Source organism: Theropithecus gelada, chromosome 11 (assembly GCF_003255815.1).
Source record: "Theropithecus gelada isolate Dixy chromosome 11, Tgel_1.0, whole genome shotgun sequence".
Lineage (NCBI taxonomy): Eukaryota > Metazoa > Chordata > Mammalia > Primates > Cercopithecidae > Theropithecus > Theropithecus gelada.
Genome location: NC_037679.1, coordinates 5,903,437 through 5,918,891, shown reverse-complemented (window position 1 = coordinate 5,918,891; position 15,455 = coordinate 5,903,437). Strand labels below are relative to the sequence as shown.

At 35.7% G+C, this 15,455-nt stretch overlaps 1 protein-coding gene across 1 annotated transcript in view; it reads left to right on the top strand.

Annotated features, from left to right (window-relative positions):
• The first annotated feature begins 2,062 nt into the window (after positions 1-2,062).
• The window catches only part of SLC38A4 (solute carrier family 38 member 4), a 60,200-nt gene continuing 46,807 nt past the window's right edge, over positions 2,063-15,455 (top strand). Inside the window, exon 1 of the mRNA XM_025403671.1 lies at positions 2,063-2,157. The gene's annotated coding sequence lies outside the window, so the exon portion shown is untranslated. The remainder of the gene's footprint in view (positions 2,158-15,455) is intronic.

Genomic DNA, 15,455 nt, shown 5'->3' with positions numbered 1-15,455 from the left:
TTGGGAGGAGACTGGGGAGGGAGGTGTGGTCATGGAGGTCCTTGCACATTCTCTCTGCAAGTGTCCCTTAGCTCTGCCCCTCCCTTGAATTTTGAAAGTTACTTGTGCTAACAGAACAAAGTAATTGAATGCAAGAATTAGCAATACATTTTATTATTTTATTATGGTCCCATAATAGAAAGCATATAGCTTTTTTTGATTGCTTTTAATGTTAGGATTTAGAACTAGTGCTCAAATGGAAAGATAAAACAACAAAGTCTTATCTTTCCATTTGAAGGGAAACCAAATTATTTTTCTGGTTCTTAAGGGCGTATTCTATTTTAGCATAGACAAAATTTACAAAAACATACAACAAAATCCAAACAAATGTTCTTCTATGCTTTTATGAGGGGAGAGGTGGAGGGGATTTCTCTTCTGATTTTAGTTTTTAATGGCTATATTTTTCATTTTGTATATTATATCTGAGTCAGAAAGTAAAAACGTATTTAAAAAAGGTGAGGTAGGGAATTGAATGACAGTAACAAATGCTATCCTTTTATCTTTTTAGTAGATGTTTATGCCAGTCAAGATCCTGGATTTTCATAATAGACTTTGACAACTTTTGTTTTGTAAGGATCTATTATTCCAGATTTTTATTCCAAGCTCAGAGGTCTGCATACCTCTTTACCATATCCATGCTTATAAAATACTGTTGGTCATAATGTTATTAGGAAGGGAATTCAATTACTTCTACCACCCAAAGCATTATTTGAAATGTTAACAAATGTCCATATGAAATGTTTTGTGATAGCACGATTTCCTCTATCATAACTAAAATAAAGGAAAAAGGAGAGGAGACGGAAAAAAGGACTAAATAATACTCATGCCAGACAGTCCAGCCTAGAGAATGTCGTTTCCTGTATATGATTATTTCTTGTTGGCTATTTCCGCCTATTGCTCCCAATAAACCTAATGTGGATTCATCATTAAAATGACTACCATCTCAGTTCCCTGGTTTCCCCTTAAGTTTGTTTCTTTTGTTCACTACTGTCACCCTGGTGCCTCACACAATGCCTGGTATAAACAGACACTGGTACATGTTTTTGAATGAATGAAGGAAGGAAGGAAAACCTGTTTCTTTCTCTGTTTTTTGACAGAAAATATTCTTCAAATAAACACCTTTTTCATGGACCTATTAAAGGCCTTTGCAAAATGATTTTGTGTATTGTTTATAGTCAATATAAATAATTTTAAATTGTTTATTTAATTTGCATGGTTGCACATGATTAAGAGTATAAGCTTGGTAGGCAAGGCAATGTGGATATGAATCCTAATACCATTATAAAATTGGGCTTCCTGGGCTCAGATCTTGATTCTATCATCCAACTTCCTGGCTTCCAATTTTGGCTCTCCCCCTTTTCACCTGAGTTACCTTGAGCAAGTCAGTCCACCTTACTGCTTCACTCATCTCTGAAATGGGGAAAACAATAGTTCCTACATCACAGGGATTTTAGGAGGATCACATGAGTGAATATTTGTAAAACATTTAGAATCATATCTGACACTTTTAAAAATAGCAGCTATGGTATAGAATTATTGTGATGATGATACTGCATGGCACATAAAGGCTCAATAAAGTAGGATTGCTGCTATAGATATTATTGCAATTCTTCATTTCTATAATCTGCTATGAGGATTTGGGGCCCTAACAGCCTTTCCATGTTTTGGTCCAGTGAAAGTCGTATTGATTCTACCTTCCCTTTCATTTATAACTCTTTCTACCCACCCTATGTTCGTCCTGTCATTTTGCCTTGTGTCATTTGCTCATTTTACACTGCATACTCCTAAGGGCAGGGACTTTGCTTTTTGTTTTGGCGTAATTTAATAACACTGGGTACACTCGCGGTACTATAAAAACGTTAAAGAAGAAAAAGAAAAAAGATGCAATTTATCAACAGGCAACTTTGGCTTACAGAGGGATGGATCGCTGTTCTGTCTGCAGTGCTGGTACTCCTGCAGGCCGCCCAGCAGCATCTAGAGGCGTGGCTGGGAGCTCTCCAGTGACCACACGTCCTGGGCAGCCACTGGGGTGTGCGCAGCGCCTGGAGCATGAGCCGGGTGGTGGCGTGCACGGAGGACCGCGGGAGGCTGCCGCCTCGGGACACCTCACTCACACAGGTTTGCTTGCTGCTTTTGCGTGGCAACTTGGTTAGAGGGACCAGGAGAGCGGGTGAGACGAAGGTGGAAGGAGAAAGAGAAAAAGACATACTGCAAAGCACTGAAAAACCAAGCAGGTGGGAGGGATTCCTTAAGAAGAGAGGCTGTGGCAGTCCTTGCTTTTAAGAGGCGTTTCGTGCATGCCAAATGGTGCTATTTAGGCTATAGTCTTGTTTCTGAAATTTTTCCAAATGGGAGGAATGTGTTTCATGGATGCAGAATATTCTTTAAAACCGTATGACCAAACTGACCTCTATTGTTAAAGTGATCTAACTAAAAGCGTTCGTGTTTCCAACTTTGCTTTGTGAATGCCTGAAAAGCAATCCAAACGTTGAGAACACTGGGAAACAGAGTTATTTTATTGCAGTCCTGAGAATACAGTCATTACTGTTTTATTCCTTCTTATCTTTTGAAGCAAAACTTTACTAATTCTTTAGTAACAGTATGCTTTAAAAAAAGTATCTGACACATTTTTGGCATGTGCCACTATGCTATATTTCATTATTCTTTCTGTACAGAGGCATCTGTAAAGAATATATAAATATATATAATATATATGTATATATATAATATATATATTAAACTTTGTATATAAAGTAATTATAGATTTGCATCCAGTTGCACAGAGACACCACCTAAACTTTTCACCTGGTTTCCTCCAGTGGTTACATCTTTTTTTGTTTTGTTTTGTTTTTTTTTTGTTGTTGTTGTTGTTTTTTTTTTTTGAGACGGAGTCTTGCTCTGTCCCCCTGGCTGGAGTGCAGTGGCGCGATCTCGGCTCACTGCAAGCTCCGCCTCCCGGGATCACGCCATTCTCCTGCCTCAGCCTCCTGAGTAGCTGGGACTACAGGCACCCGCCACCGCGCCCGGCTAGTTTTTTTTTTTTTTTTTTTTTTTTTTGTATTTTTAGTAGAGACGGGGTTTCACCGTGGTCTCGATCTCCTGACCTTGTGATCCGCCTGCCTCGGCCTCCCAAACCTCCAGTGGTTACATCTGACACACTTTAGTACAATATTAAACCCAGGAAGCTGACACTGGAATAATGTGTGTATAGTTTCTATGCCATTTTGCCACATATGTGGATTTGTGCAATCTGACCCACTATAGGCCAGTCAAGACGCAGAACTTCCACCAGTATCTTCCACCAGATGTCCCTTGTTCCACCTCTTTATCATTATCTCCACCTCCTCCTCGCTACCCCTGGCAACCACTTGTTTTCCATCTCTATATTTTCATCGTTCTGAAACTGTTATGTAAATGGAATCATACTGCCTGTGATCTTTTTGAGACGGAGTTTTTTCTTTTTTCACTCAGCTTGATGTTCTTGAGATCCATGCAAGTTATTTGGTAGATGGATAGTTTGGTCGTTTTTCATGCTGAGTAGTATTCCTGTTGTTTGACTCTATCTAGTGCTGCACTTTTTCCTTTGCTTTTTAAATCCGTGAAACTTGGAACTTCAGTGGGATTAAGGAGGTACTTGAGGGCACTTGGAGAGGAGAAAAGTATGAGGACAAATGTGAATATTTTTATTTTCAAAATGACATTTGTGTGTGTTCGGGCAAAAGGATGTATATACTCCATCTTCATTTAAAACACTGGAGGATTGGAAAGGAGAAAAGGAACAGGACAGAAAAAAAGTACGTACTTAGACAATAAGGTATAAAATCTAGTACCTTTTAAAATTTCTACAGCCGTGCACTAATCTATGACTTTACCTTAGTTAAGACATTTCAGAGTTCTTGAAATGAATCAAAACAATGCCTCTGCAATTGGAAGTTCCCTGCCAATCTATGCTCAGACACATACTGCCAACTGAGAGAAAGAGGCATGGCTGGAAATGACAGTGAGTAGCTCTTGGGTTTGACAGGGGTCACCCAGAGCCCAAAACAGCACCTTTAGCCCAAGGGCAACTATCAAAGGCAGATGTTCAGGTTCAGAGACTGTCAGTGTTACACTACTCTGACCTCCACCTCATCTGCTGCTGGGAAGAGGCCTCCCAGAGGTCCCTTCAAGTCAGGTTTTAAAATGAAATGTTATTCTTTGTCTGAATGCTCACAAGCATGAGAAACCTGGAAACTGGAGGCTGTAACTAGCCAAGGAAAATGCATCACTTCTGAATAGTACCTGGAAGACTTAGGCTAAATCCTTCCCTTCAGTCAGAACCCATTGGAGAACTCCTCCCACCTCCAAAGAGAGGAGAGAACAAAATATCCACTACTATCTGAAAGTATTTGTAAACATCCCTTTGAGGTTTCAGAATTTCACATTCTGGAATTTCAGAGACATATTGTCAGTTCACAGAATGAAACGCTCAGTCTGGAGCCCTGACTAGATTTGAGTTTAACTGAATGCACTGCCCTGAGACTCCATTTTAATGATTTCTGTTACCAGAAACATATTCCTTGTCCTCAATCTTGGGAAAGGATGGAGTGTAGCTGGCAATGGTGGTTCCAAAGTCTCAACATGAAGAAACATCATAGCTAAAATAATTTATAACTCTTTTTATAGGCCGATCTGCTTTTCTGAGTCTTTTGAAATGGAATAGAATCATTTGTGTTGTCTTCATAATGTGTTTTATTTTAAGTAAACATTAGATACCTCACATCACTTTGCAGGCTGTTCTTCTGGGTCATATCTTCTCTGTGTGTGGGCAGGGCAGATAATTTAATCCTATAATCTTGAGGGAATGAACACTTCTCTGTAAGTCACAAGACCAAACAAAAGACCCCCTGAATTTTGTATACCACTCTTAAACTGCTTACTTATTTGACTAATGATGACAGTCATTAGGTAGGTGTGATAAGACATGTAAATATGTTTACTATAATTCTCAACATTGCAGGCATTGTTTTTTACAGGGGGATGGGAGGGCTGTTTTCTAATTTTTTTTAAAGCTTTTTCTTTGAAGAGAAGTAATACAGTTTTTGAAAGAAAAGTAAACTAGAAATGCCTTATGTGCATTGTATAATTACTTTTAAATTGTATGTTAAACTGTATATGTTGCATGATTACTTTAAAATGATTTCATAATATTATCATGGTATCCACATTGAATAATTAAACCAAATATAATGCTTTCCATTATTCTTTATACCAAAATTCCTTAAAGTTCAAACTTCTTAACCTGGTAGTTAAGATCAACCTCAACCAAACTCTACACAAACATTCTATTTGACCTGAAGTAGACTCTTGTTTGGTGTTACCAAGGTCAAACTTCTGATCCCATGTCCCCTGCCTGGAATCCAGTCTTCTGTCTCTGAAGTCACACCGTTCTTCCTATACAAAATCTACTCTATTTGCCCCAGCTCTCCAGTTCAGTTCCACAGGTCTTGGAGACAAGGATCCTATCTTATGAATCATGTTCAACATAAAGTAGGTACCCAATGGTAATGGACTGTCTTAGGAACTGGGCTCAGAAGTTAGACAGTGGGTTCTGAGTTTTGGTTCAGTCATCATGCCAGGACCTTATTAGCTTTGGTCTTTGAGTAAGTTGTCTCTCAACCCTAACTGCTGTCATAAGAAGGGGTAGGCTTTACGCCTATCAACTAGGAAGAGAGAATCTCCAGTTGCCCACTCGCTGAGATAGACACAAATAGGAGTTTTCCCTTCTTAGGTCTCATAAAAATATGTATGTTTGGCAGATTTTATTTTTGGTAAGAGATTCTAGCTTTATTCTATTCCTGTGACTGTATCTTAAATAATTACCCTTTGTTAAGTGATTGGAACCCTATGTATACATGTGTGTCAAAATAACACCCTCCCAAAGATGTCAGAAAAACTAATTAAGGGGTGTGGTGCATACATGCACATTTCGTATGCGTACATTTCATGATCTTACACGTAGAAGAATCCTAAAGACTCCACAATAAACTCTTGAATCTAGTAAGCAAATTCAGTAAAGTTGCAGGATACAAAATCAACATACAAAATCAGTTAGATTTCTATATGTTGACAATGAACTATTCTGAAAGGAAATTAACAAAACAATCACATTTATAGTAACATCAAAAATAATAAAATACTTAGGAATGAATGTAATTAAAGAGGTAAAAGTCCTGTGTACTGAAAACTATAAAAGGTCAATGAAAGAAATTAAAGCAGCAAATAAATGGAAACACTTCTTGGGTTAATGGAATGGAAGACTTAACATTGTTAAAATGCCCATACTATCCATGGTGAGCAACAAATTCAATGCTGTCCTCATCAAAATCCCAATGGCATTTTTTTACAGAAATAGGAAAAATAATTGTAAAATTTATATGGAACCATGAAAGACTCAAAATAGCCAAAGTGATTTTATGAAAGAACAAAGCTGGAGCCATCATACTTCCTGACTTCAAAATACATTACAAAGCTATAGTAACTGAAACAATATGGTACCAAAAACCAAACAAAACAACAAAAGCAGTATGGTATTGGTATAAAGAGAGTGATAGATCAATAGAATGGCATAGAGAGCCTGGAATTAAGCCCACACATATATGGTCAACTGATCTTCAACAAGGGTCCCAAGAGCACACAATAGGGAAAAGAAGGCCTCTTCATCTTTATCTTACATCTTAAACAAACAACAAAAAACTAAAAATGGATTAAAAACTTGAATGTAAGACTGGAAACCATAAAACTCCTAGAAGAAAATATAGGGAAAAACTTTTTAACATTGGTCTTAGTAGTGATTTATTGGATATGACACCAAAAGCACAGGCAACAAAGCAAAAATAGACACACAATACTACATCAAACTAAAAGGCTTCTGCACAGCAAAGGAAATAATCAATAGGATGAAAAGGCAACCTATGGAATGGGAGAAAGTATTTGCAAACCATGTGTCTGATGAATTGAATATCCAAAATATATAAGGAACAGACCTGCATAACAAATAACATGATTTTAAAAAAGGATCAAAGGACTTGAATAGACATTTATTCAAAAAGACATACAAATGACCAACACGTATATGAAAAGATGCTCAACATCAGTAGTCATAAAGAAATGCAAATTAAAATCACAATGAAATATCACCACACACACATTAGTATGGCTATCATCAAAAACACAAAAGATAGCAAATGTTAGCAAGCATGTGGAGAAAAGGGAACTCTTGTACACTGTTGGTGTGGATATAAATTAGTACAGGCAATATGGAAAACAGTATGGAGTTTCCTAAAAAAATTAAAAATAGAACCAACAATATGATCCAACAATCCCACTTTCTGGGTATATATCCAAAATAATTGAAATCAAAATCTCAGAGCGATACTTGCACTCCCATGTTCATTGCTGAGCTATTCACAATAGCCGAGTTATTGAAACAACCCAAATGTCCACTGACAGATGAATAGATAAAGAAAATGTGGTGTATCCATAAAATGAAATATTACTCAGCCTTGATAAAGAAGGAAATCCTGCTATTTGTGACAACATGGATGAACCTAGAGAACAATGTGCTAAGTGAAATAAGCCAGTCACAGAAGGACGAATCCTGCACAACTCCACTTAATATGAAGCAGCTAGAGTAGTCAAACTCAGAAGCAGAAAATAGACTGGTGGTTACCAGGGGCTGGAAGAAGTGGGGAATGCAGAGTTGCAGTTAAGTTGGCATAAAGTTTCAGTTATGCAAGATGGGTTAGTTCTAGAGATTGGCTGTATAGCATAATGCCTATCATTAGGCACTAAAGTGTTGTTAGTAGAGTAGATTTCATGTAAAGTGTTCTTACCACAAACAAAAGTAAACAAAAGGACACAAAGAAACTTTTGGAGGTGATGGATATATCTATTACATTGATCATGGTGACAGTTTCACAGGTGTATAGACATGTCCAAACTTATCATTGTATACATTAAGTATGTATGATTTGTCAGTCATACCTCAATAAAGCTGTTAAAACAACACATGAGGCCCACTTTAAAATCAAAAATTTAAATCATAATTTAAATTTTAAATCAAATTTTAAATCATAATTTAACTTTTCAATGTTTCAGAGTCATCACTATAAACTTCATCTATAATGGCATAACTCAAAAGTGCTAGTTAATTAATACTTCTGGTTGACTGAAGGAATTTATAGTGTCTTCTTTCTTCAACTTCTGGGGGAACTACCAAGAAAACTATGTTTGGTATTTCCAAACTAGGAAATTTACACGAATCTTTTCAATTGGGAAAGTTTTCAACATTCCCAAGTACAGAGAATAGTGTAATGAATCTCCAGCTTCACTTGGTTTCAACAATAATCAATACTTGTCTGTTGTAGTTTATCTATACTCATATCTTTTGTGCTCTGCTACCCCACCACAATCACTACTAAATTATTTCCAAGCTGATCTAAGTCATCATATAATCTGATCCATGAATGATCACTATGTATCTCAAGAAGATAAGTCTTTAAGAATAACTAAAATATCATCACATCTTAAATATAACCAACATTTATTTTCTTATTTTAATTTTTAATTGGTATTTAATAATTGGTACAGAGTGATATATTGATACATATATATAATGTGTAATGATCAAATCTGGGTAATTACCATATTCATCAAACCAACATTTTCTTAATATTATCAATATTCATGCAGTGTTCATTTATTTCTCATATTCTTTCTCTCTCTCTCTCTCTCCCTCCCTCCCTCCACTTAGTTTGAATCAGAATCCAAACAGGGTTCCCACTCTCATTGGTTGTTAAGTCTTTTAAGTCTCTTTCAGTCCTTAGAGTCAATAACCTCTCATGTCTTTTTTCCACATCTTGCAATTTATTTGATGATGAAATCTAGTTATTTGTCCTACAGAATTACCCATATTCTGAATTGTGTTGATTTACATGACTTTTAAAATGTCATTCTCAAACTCCAAAATTCTGCCTTCTTCAAGTCTAACCCTCATAAAATTGATTCCCCTTTTTTTTTAAATTGCAACTTGTCATTTCTTCTTCTGTTGCCCTGAGGATCCTCCAGGCTATATGTTGCCTAATTTTGATCAATTTCACTTTAATACCTATGATTTACCTAACATTTCTTCCTGAAAGAACTTAGCCTTTTTGGAGTGTCCTTTCAGCCAGGTTTCATCTACTCACCCAGAGGCACTTGCTCAGCTTTCTGTAAGACTGCAAGATATAACCAGTAAACACTAGGTGTTGTTTTGATTTTTAAAATTGTCTCACATGGCTACATTTTAAAAGTATTTTTTGATTACTGATATACATAGAAATATTTGTTACGCAATTATGTATCTGGGATTTACCTTAAAATAATGGGAGAGGGGGCACAGTGGTTTAGATGCAATGACTGGCCACAGTTGATATTGGATAATGCCAGCTGAGGGTTCCTTATATTATTCCGTCTACTTATGTTTAAATTTAAATTTTTTCCCATAATAAAGAAGTAAAAATGAGTTGTACTATATTACCAAAACTAAGTAATCAGACATTTCATTTTGGGGTCTAGATTATAATACTTTTGCCAAGGATCATGAAAAAATCATGTTTAAGGAACAATTTACTTGCTTTTCTCATTCTGCAAATCTGATGTAGCTAAAATAATCAGCATATAAATAACATTTAAATAAAACAGGGAACTGGTTTGGAATGAATGAAAATATGACTCATATAGAAGTGGTTCATAGGTTTTGTCTAAGCTGCTTCTCTTAAGACTCTAGTGTGGCAGAACTCATTGACACGCCCCAGTAACTTACCAATAGTTTACAGAATACTCCCAGAAGACGAGAGACAGCAAGACACAAACCACTGGATTATCTCATAAGAAACAAATGCTAGCATGGATTATGAAGGTCACACTTACATGATCTCCCTACTACAATGACAGATGAACGTGCAGGTCTTATTTTCCCAAGGCGAAAGTCAAAAGAAAACTTTTACAAAAGTCTGTCATCTTCTCACTTTAGTATTATTTCTCTCTATTATATTCAACTCTTGAAAAACTAAGAGAATTTAACACTTTATGCTTACACTATTCACCTATACTAGAAAATATTTTTAAAGAACATATAACCTTTGTTAATAATAATTTTCTATTACTTTATTAGTATATCTAAGTAATTTTACCAATAGGAATTAATTTTAACTGCAATCAGCTATGCAAAAATCATAGTATGAATTTGCTTCAATGTATCTTTTATGAAGTTGCATGAATTTAACATCATATATGCAAATCCCAGTCAGTCTGATTGAGAATAAGAGAAAAAGAGTAAGGACCAGGGGCTCACTGATAGAAAGGGAATATAAATGGAAGCACAGTGAGAGGAGATCCTTTTGTCTAAAGACTTAGAAGACATAAGAGGCTCCTGGGGCTTCAGGTAAGGCCTTAGAACTGGGTTTTGGTTTGAGGGGAGGCAGCAACAATAAGTGCAAGAAGGGTTGGCAATTTGTGCCTTGCGATATCGTTTTCGTGCACCAGGTTAAAAACCTCTGCTTTGAGAGGCAGAGGAACAAGTTTGAGAAATATCTACTCATCTAGACCTAGTAGGTCAATTAGGTCAATTAAAGTTATCAGAAGTTTCTCCTTGTCAAGCATCTAAGTGAGTCCTGTTCCTGGATCAACACTGGGGTTAGCAAGCAGGAGATAATTCCTCTAATCCATAAAATCAAAAAGGCATTGGAAGTCTTGATAGAAAAAGGCCAAACATGTCCCCTGGTATGTGTTTATCTACAACAAAGTAGTATGAGTTTGCAGTTGTTGGAGCTCTTGTACAGAACCACTCTAGAAACTTTTTTAGTGAGCAAAAGGTGAGAACTCAAAATTTAATTGTATTTATTATTGTCACTTAAAACTATGTAAAAATATCATTGGTTATTTTTTTTTAAACTTCTATTTGTGTGAAAATATTTCACAGATATACACAAGCCTGGCCCCAACTGTGTAAACCATATCTTCCCTTTAAGCTATTAAGCTACTCAACCTGAAATTTTCCGGTCATGGACTTTTCAGGAATTTGATTCCCTCAACTGGGTAAGAGGTTATTCTATGCCAAGATCTCCCAGTGCCTCTGGATTGTTGCTTTCTATATGGTTACTTTCTAAATTTTTGGATCAGAATTGAAATTAAAAGCCTATTTGGTGCCCCTTTGTAATTCTCTCAGTAAGACTAATATATATGCATATGTTTCTGAGTTTCTACCATTATAACTATTTTGTTTTGCAAAAAAAATTAGAAAACTGTTCGATAGTCCATGTGATTTCATTTTTATTACTCCTTTATTCTCCACTAGAATTAACTGAGAAAAAAATAAATGAGTGCACACCTTCTAAATAGGGAAGGTGGGGAAATAGTTAAGCGTGGTAGGCTTCAAATTCACTACAGGGTTTAGGCCACCAAATATGCTGATTGACGCCAAAAGAAGGCCGAATAAGCTGCCCATATTTTTATATCTATAAAAATTGAAGTAACATTTTACACATATAGTTTAGAAATAGGTATAGAATGTTTTTTGTTTGTCTGTTTTTTAAAGTTTTTTGAGGTTCACTTTTCACAAATTATACTTCAGACATACAGAAAGTGTCAGGCAAAATAAAATAAAGACATTATATTTATGTATTATGCTTTGTCCAAAGTGACAGTCATGACCCCAAATTCTTACATGTATGGTTTTGTGTTTTTTTCGCCAGAGTCAATATTATGCATCTAAATATCACCCTTTAAGATTCCTTTTGTAAAATAATAGTAATAAGTAACTTAGACATTTTCTAAGTAAAAGGTTTAGAAGTATCCTATGGTCTCATATTAAAATAGTGCTGCTATACATATTTCTATTTTGCAGAATATCTCATTGGTACCTATCACTAACAGATTTTTGTATGTTTCTTTAAAAGAAAAAGTTCTCCTTTTCTTAGAAACACATATATGCTTTGTGTTGCAGACATTTCTATGGCAAATCCATATATTTTATTAAATGTCAGACCACAGTTAACAGATGTTGCAGCAGTGCTGGAGGAATTAAGACCATGTCAGCCTTTCTCTTTAAATATATATTTTTTCAGGGCCTCCTATGTGTGAAATGTTAACTCCTTAACAAGTTAACACAAGACAAGGAATGCTAATGCCCAAGTGGCTGGATATTTTAAGGAACCCACTAAAGGAAGCCATCTCTCTTGGGTACCTATTAATATTATTAATAACAAAAATTGGGAACCATTCCTGAAATGTTTGCCAGGAGGCCTATGAATTAAATTTGTCATCTGATTTTCAGCCAAGAAATACAGAATTAAATTTTTGAATTGGAGTTTAGTTATTTAATATTGATTATTATGTTGAATTAAAAATAATCTACTGCTTATAGATTATTTTATGAATAGATTCCCATAAACATATTGTGTGCCTAGGCTATTTTATGGAGCCCACTGATTTAAAAACATACAGCCAACAACAACAGCAACTAATATGTATTTAGCTCTTACTCTATCCCAGGCCATGTTCTAAGGTTGTAAATTATCTCATTGAAGAAAAGTAAATAAAGAAGACACATGCCTTCTTTACTAAGCTACTGCTCTGTGCAAAAATAAAAAAGGAAGTAAGGGAGGGATGGAAGAGAGGAAGAGAGGGAGGAGTTGAATAACAAGCAGAAAATGGTCTTAATTTACCAATCTACTCAAGAAATAAAAGGAAGGCCATCTCAATATGATTCATATTATCTCTCTCTCTATATATATGTGTGTGTGTGTGTGTGTGTGTGTATGTGTATCTTTTAGCCATTTTTAATCCTTGAAAAGTAATTTTGACCAAAAATCTGGTTAATACAGTATACTATCTCATATAGATCTTCTATTCAATTATTCCCAAATAATTTTAGCAGCCATAACATAGAATAACTGTGATTACATGAGATAATGCAAAGCTTTGGAAGAAAATTGTTTCTTAAGCATTTTAGGTGAAAACTCATGTGCCACAAAGCCATGGTACATGATCTATTTCTGCACACTGAAATGAATAAAACTCCTCATTTCTAAATATCAAAGAATGAGTGAAACTGGACCCAATAAAGTATTTGACACCACAACCTTTTAGTCTACAACTCAAATTCTAAGCACTCTTAGCCAGGTTAACCTCAAATTAATGAGAAATAGCATGTATGCATGCTTGCAAGACTGCCTTGAATTTAAGAGATGTAAAGATGGGAGATTCCCATGGATCTTGTCCCAAGACAAGTATGTGGTCTTGTTTGATCAAGAAACTGCCTCAAAGAGAGCCAGTCATCCATTCGTGCTGCCAGTTAATCCATACACTGATTCATAATGATTAAAAGTGTCTTATATTTGGTTCTACTGAATGTGATTAGACCAAAACCGTGTGGCTAGCTGTTTTGGCAATTAGTACTAAAATGCTCAGCAACATCAAATGGTACAGTGTAAGTGAAATGTAGGTCACTTACTTTGGCATTTGGAAAGTGTGTCATGGTACATCTTTGGTCTTCATATTTTATCAGTCTCACAAAAAAGATTAACCCAAAGCAAAGCCAGTCAACCCCCCAAAATCTGCTAGTACACTTGCATGTTTAAACACTGGCTCTGATGACAGGTTCAGGGGTAAATATGTACCATGGGGCTGTTCAGCTTCACAGGTTGGTTAATATTAAACAAACACATATTGCAAACTGTGCCTTGTTACGAGGTTGTTTTCTGAGATTCCAGGGGTCAGAGTCAAAACCTCACATTTTTCACCTTTTCCACAGTGCTAATCAATAGTATAACAAGTGAAATAATAGTCTAATACACAGTAACAATACACTTTCAAAGGAAAAAGTGTTGAAGCTAATTTAATTCTATAATCAATTTTGCTAATGTTTCACATTTGTAAACAAAGAACAATAGAAATACCTTGTATGTTTATAATGCTATATATCCAATACCTCATTTAACCCTCACAGTAACCTTGTCTAAGTTTCCGTTAGACCCAGTATTAAAGAGAAAACTGAGTTCCAGAATATTTGCATGACTTTACTGATTCAAAAAAGACTTATTAAGTAGATATCATATTAGGTATTGAAGATGGAGACAATTCTTTAAATATGCATATATAACAAATACTCACAAATGTTCACTGTGTGCCAGATGCTCTTCTCAATGCTCCACAAATATTAACTTACTTAATCTTCATAACAGCAGTATGAGGTAGGCACTATTATTATTTCCTTCTTGTAGATGAGGAAACTGAGGCGCAGAAATGGCAAATAACTTGCCCAAAGTCAGACAGGATAAAAGACAGAAGTCAGATTTAAGTCTAGGCAGTGGGGCTCCAGAATCTGTACTATTTAACTCTGTGCTGTGCTGAATAAGACACAGTGTCTGTGTTTGAAGACTTCAGAGTCAAGAAGGGCAGACATGTAAACAAACGTTTTACAGTGCAGCACTTAAGCTCAACAGTGAGGCTTGCAAGAGGCACAAGCAACACAAAGGAGGAAGGGGTTAACTTGACTTATCTAAAGTCTCCCAGCTCCTAGGCGGCAGAGTGGCGATTGGATCCGAGTCCTTGAGTTTGAACTCCAGAGTCAATGTGTTCTCCATTTCACTGGGCAGATCATATTTGAGAAAAAGAGTTTGGAATTACAGTGAGAAAACAATAATGAACTAAGAGGAACATAGCATCTGAACACAGGATGAAAGCTGAGCTCATCTGAACAGAAAATAAAGGACTGCGCTTTGTAATAAATATAAATACAGACACAGATATAGGTATGCAGATGTCTTTGTTTATATAAGATATAATTAATAAATTAATATGCATATGTATATGTCAACAGAACTCTTGTGAATATCAGCTCAGCTGTAAAGCGCCCGGGTTATCTTAAGGCTTATGGTCTGTCAGAATAAAATGGGGCCAATGTGAGGAGGCAGAAGGAAAGCCAAAAGACATGGAGACACTGATGTCAACCATTCTGGGTGCATAATAGATATTCAAAGATTACTCACTGATGGAATAATTGGTTAATTGACTAATTGATTAAAAACGGGAAAGGGAATTTAAAAAAATACTAAAGACAGCTCATTCCAATTCACATTTGGTGAAAATTTTGCAAGGGGAATTAGTGAAATTGAAACATTCAGAACTGAGATTTCATATCAACATGTCAGAATTTTATGTCCAATATTTCTTTTGGATGACCACTTTGATATTTCTCTGACCTCTTTTTAAGTGTAGTTACTACTTACTGACATTGCTAAGGTTTTTAATCCAAACAATGGCAAAAAAGAGTTCCACAGGGAGAAAGAAATTTGGCTAGTTTGAACTCCAGTCATGTTTATAGTTTACTTTAG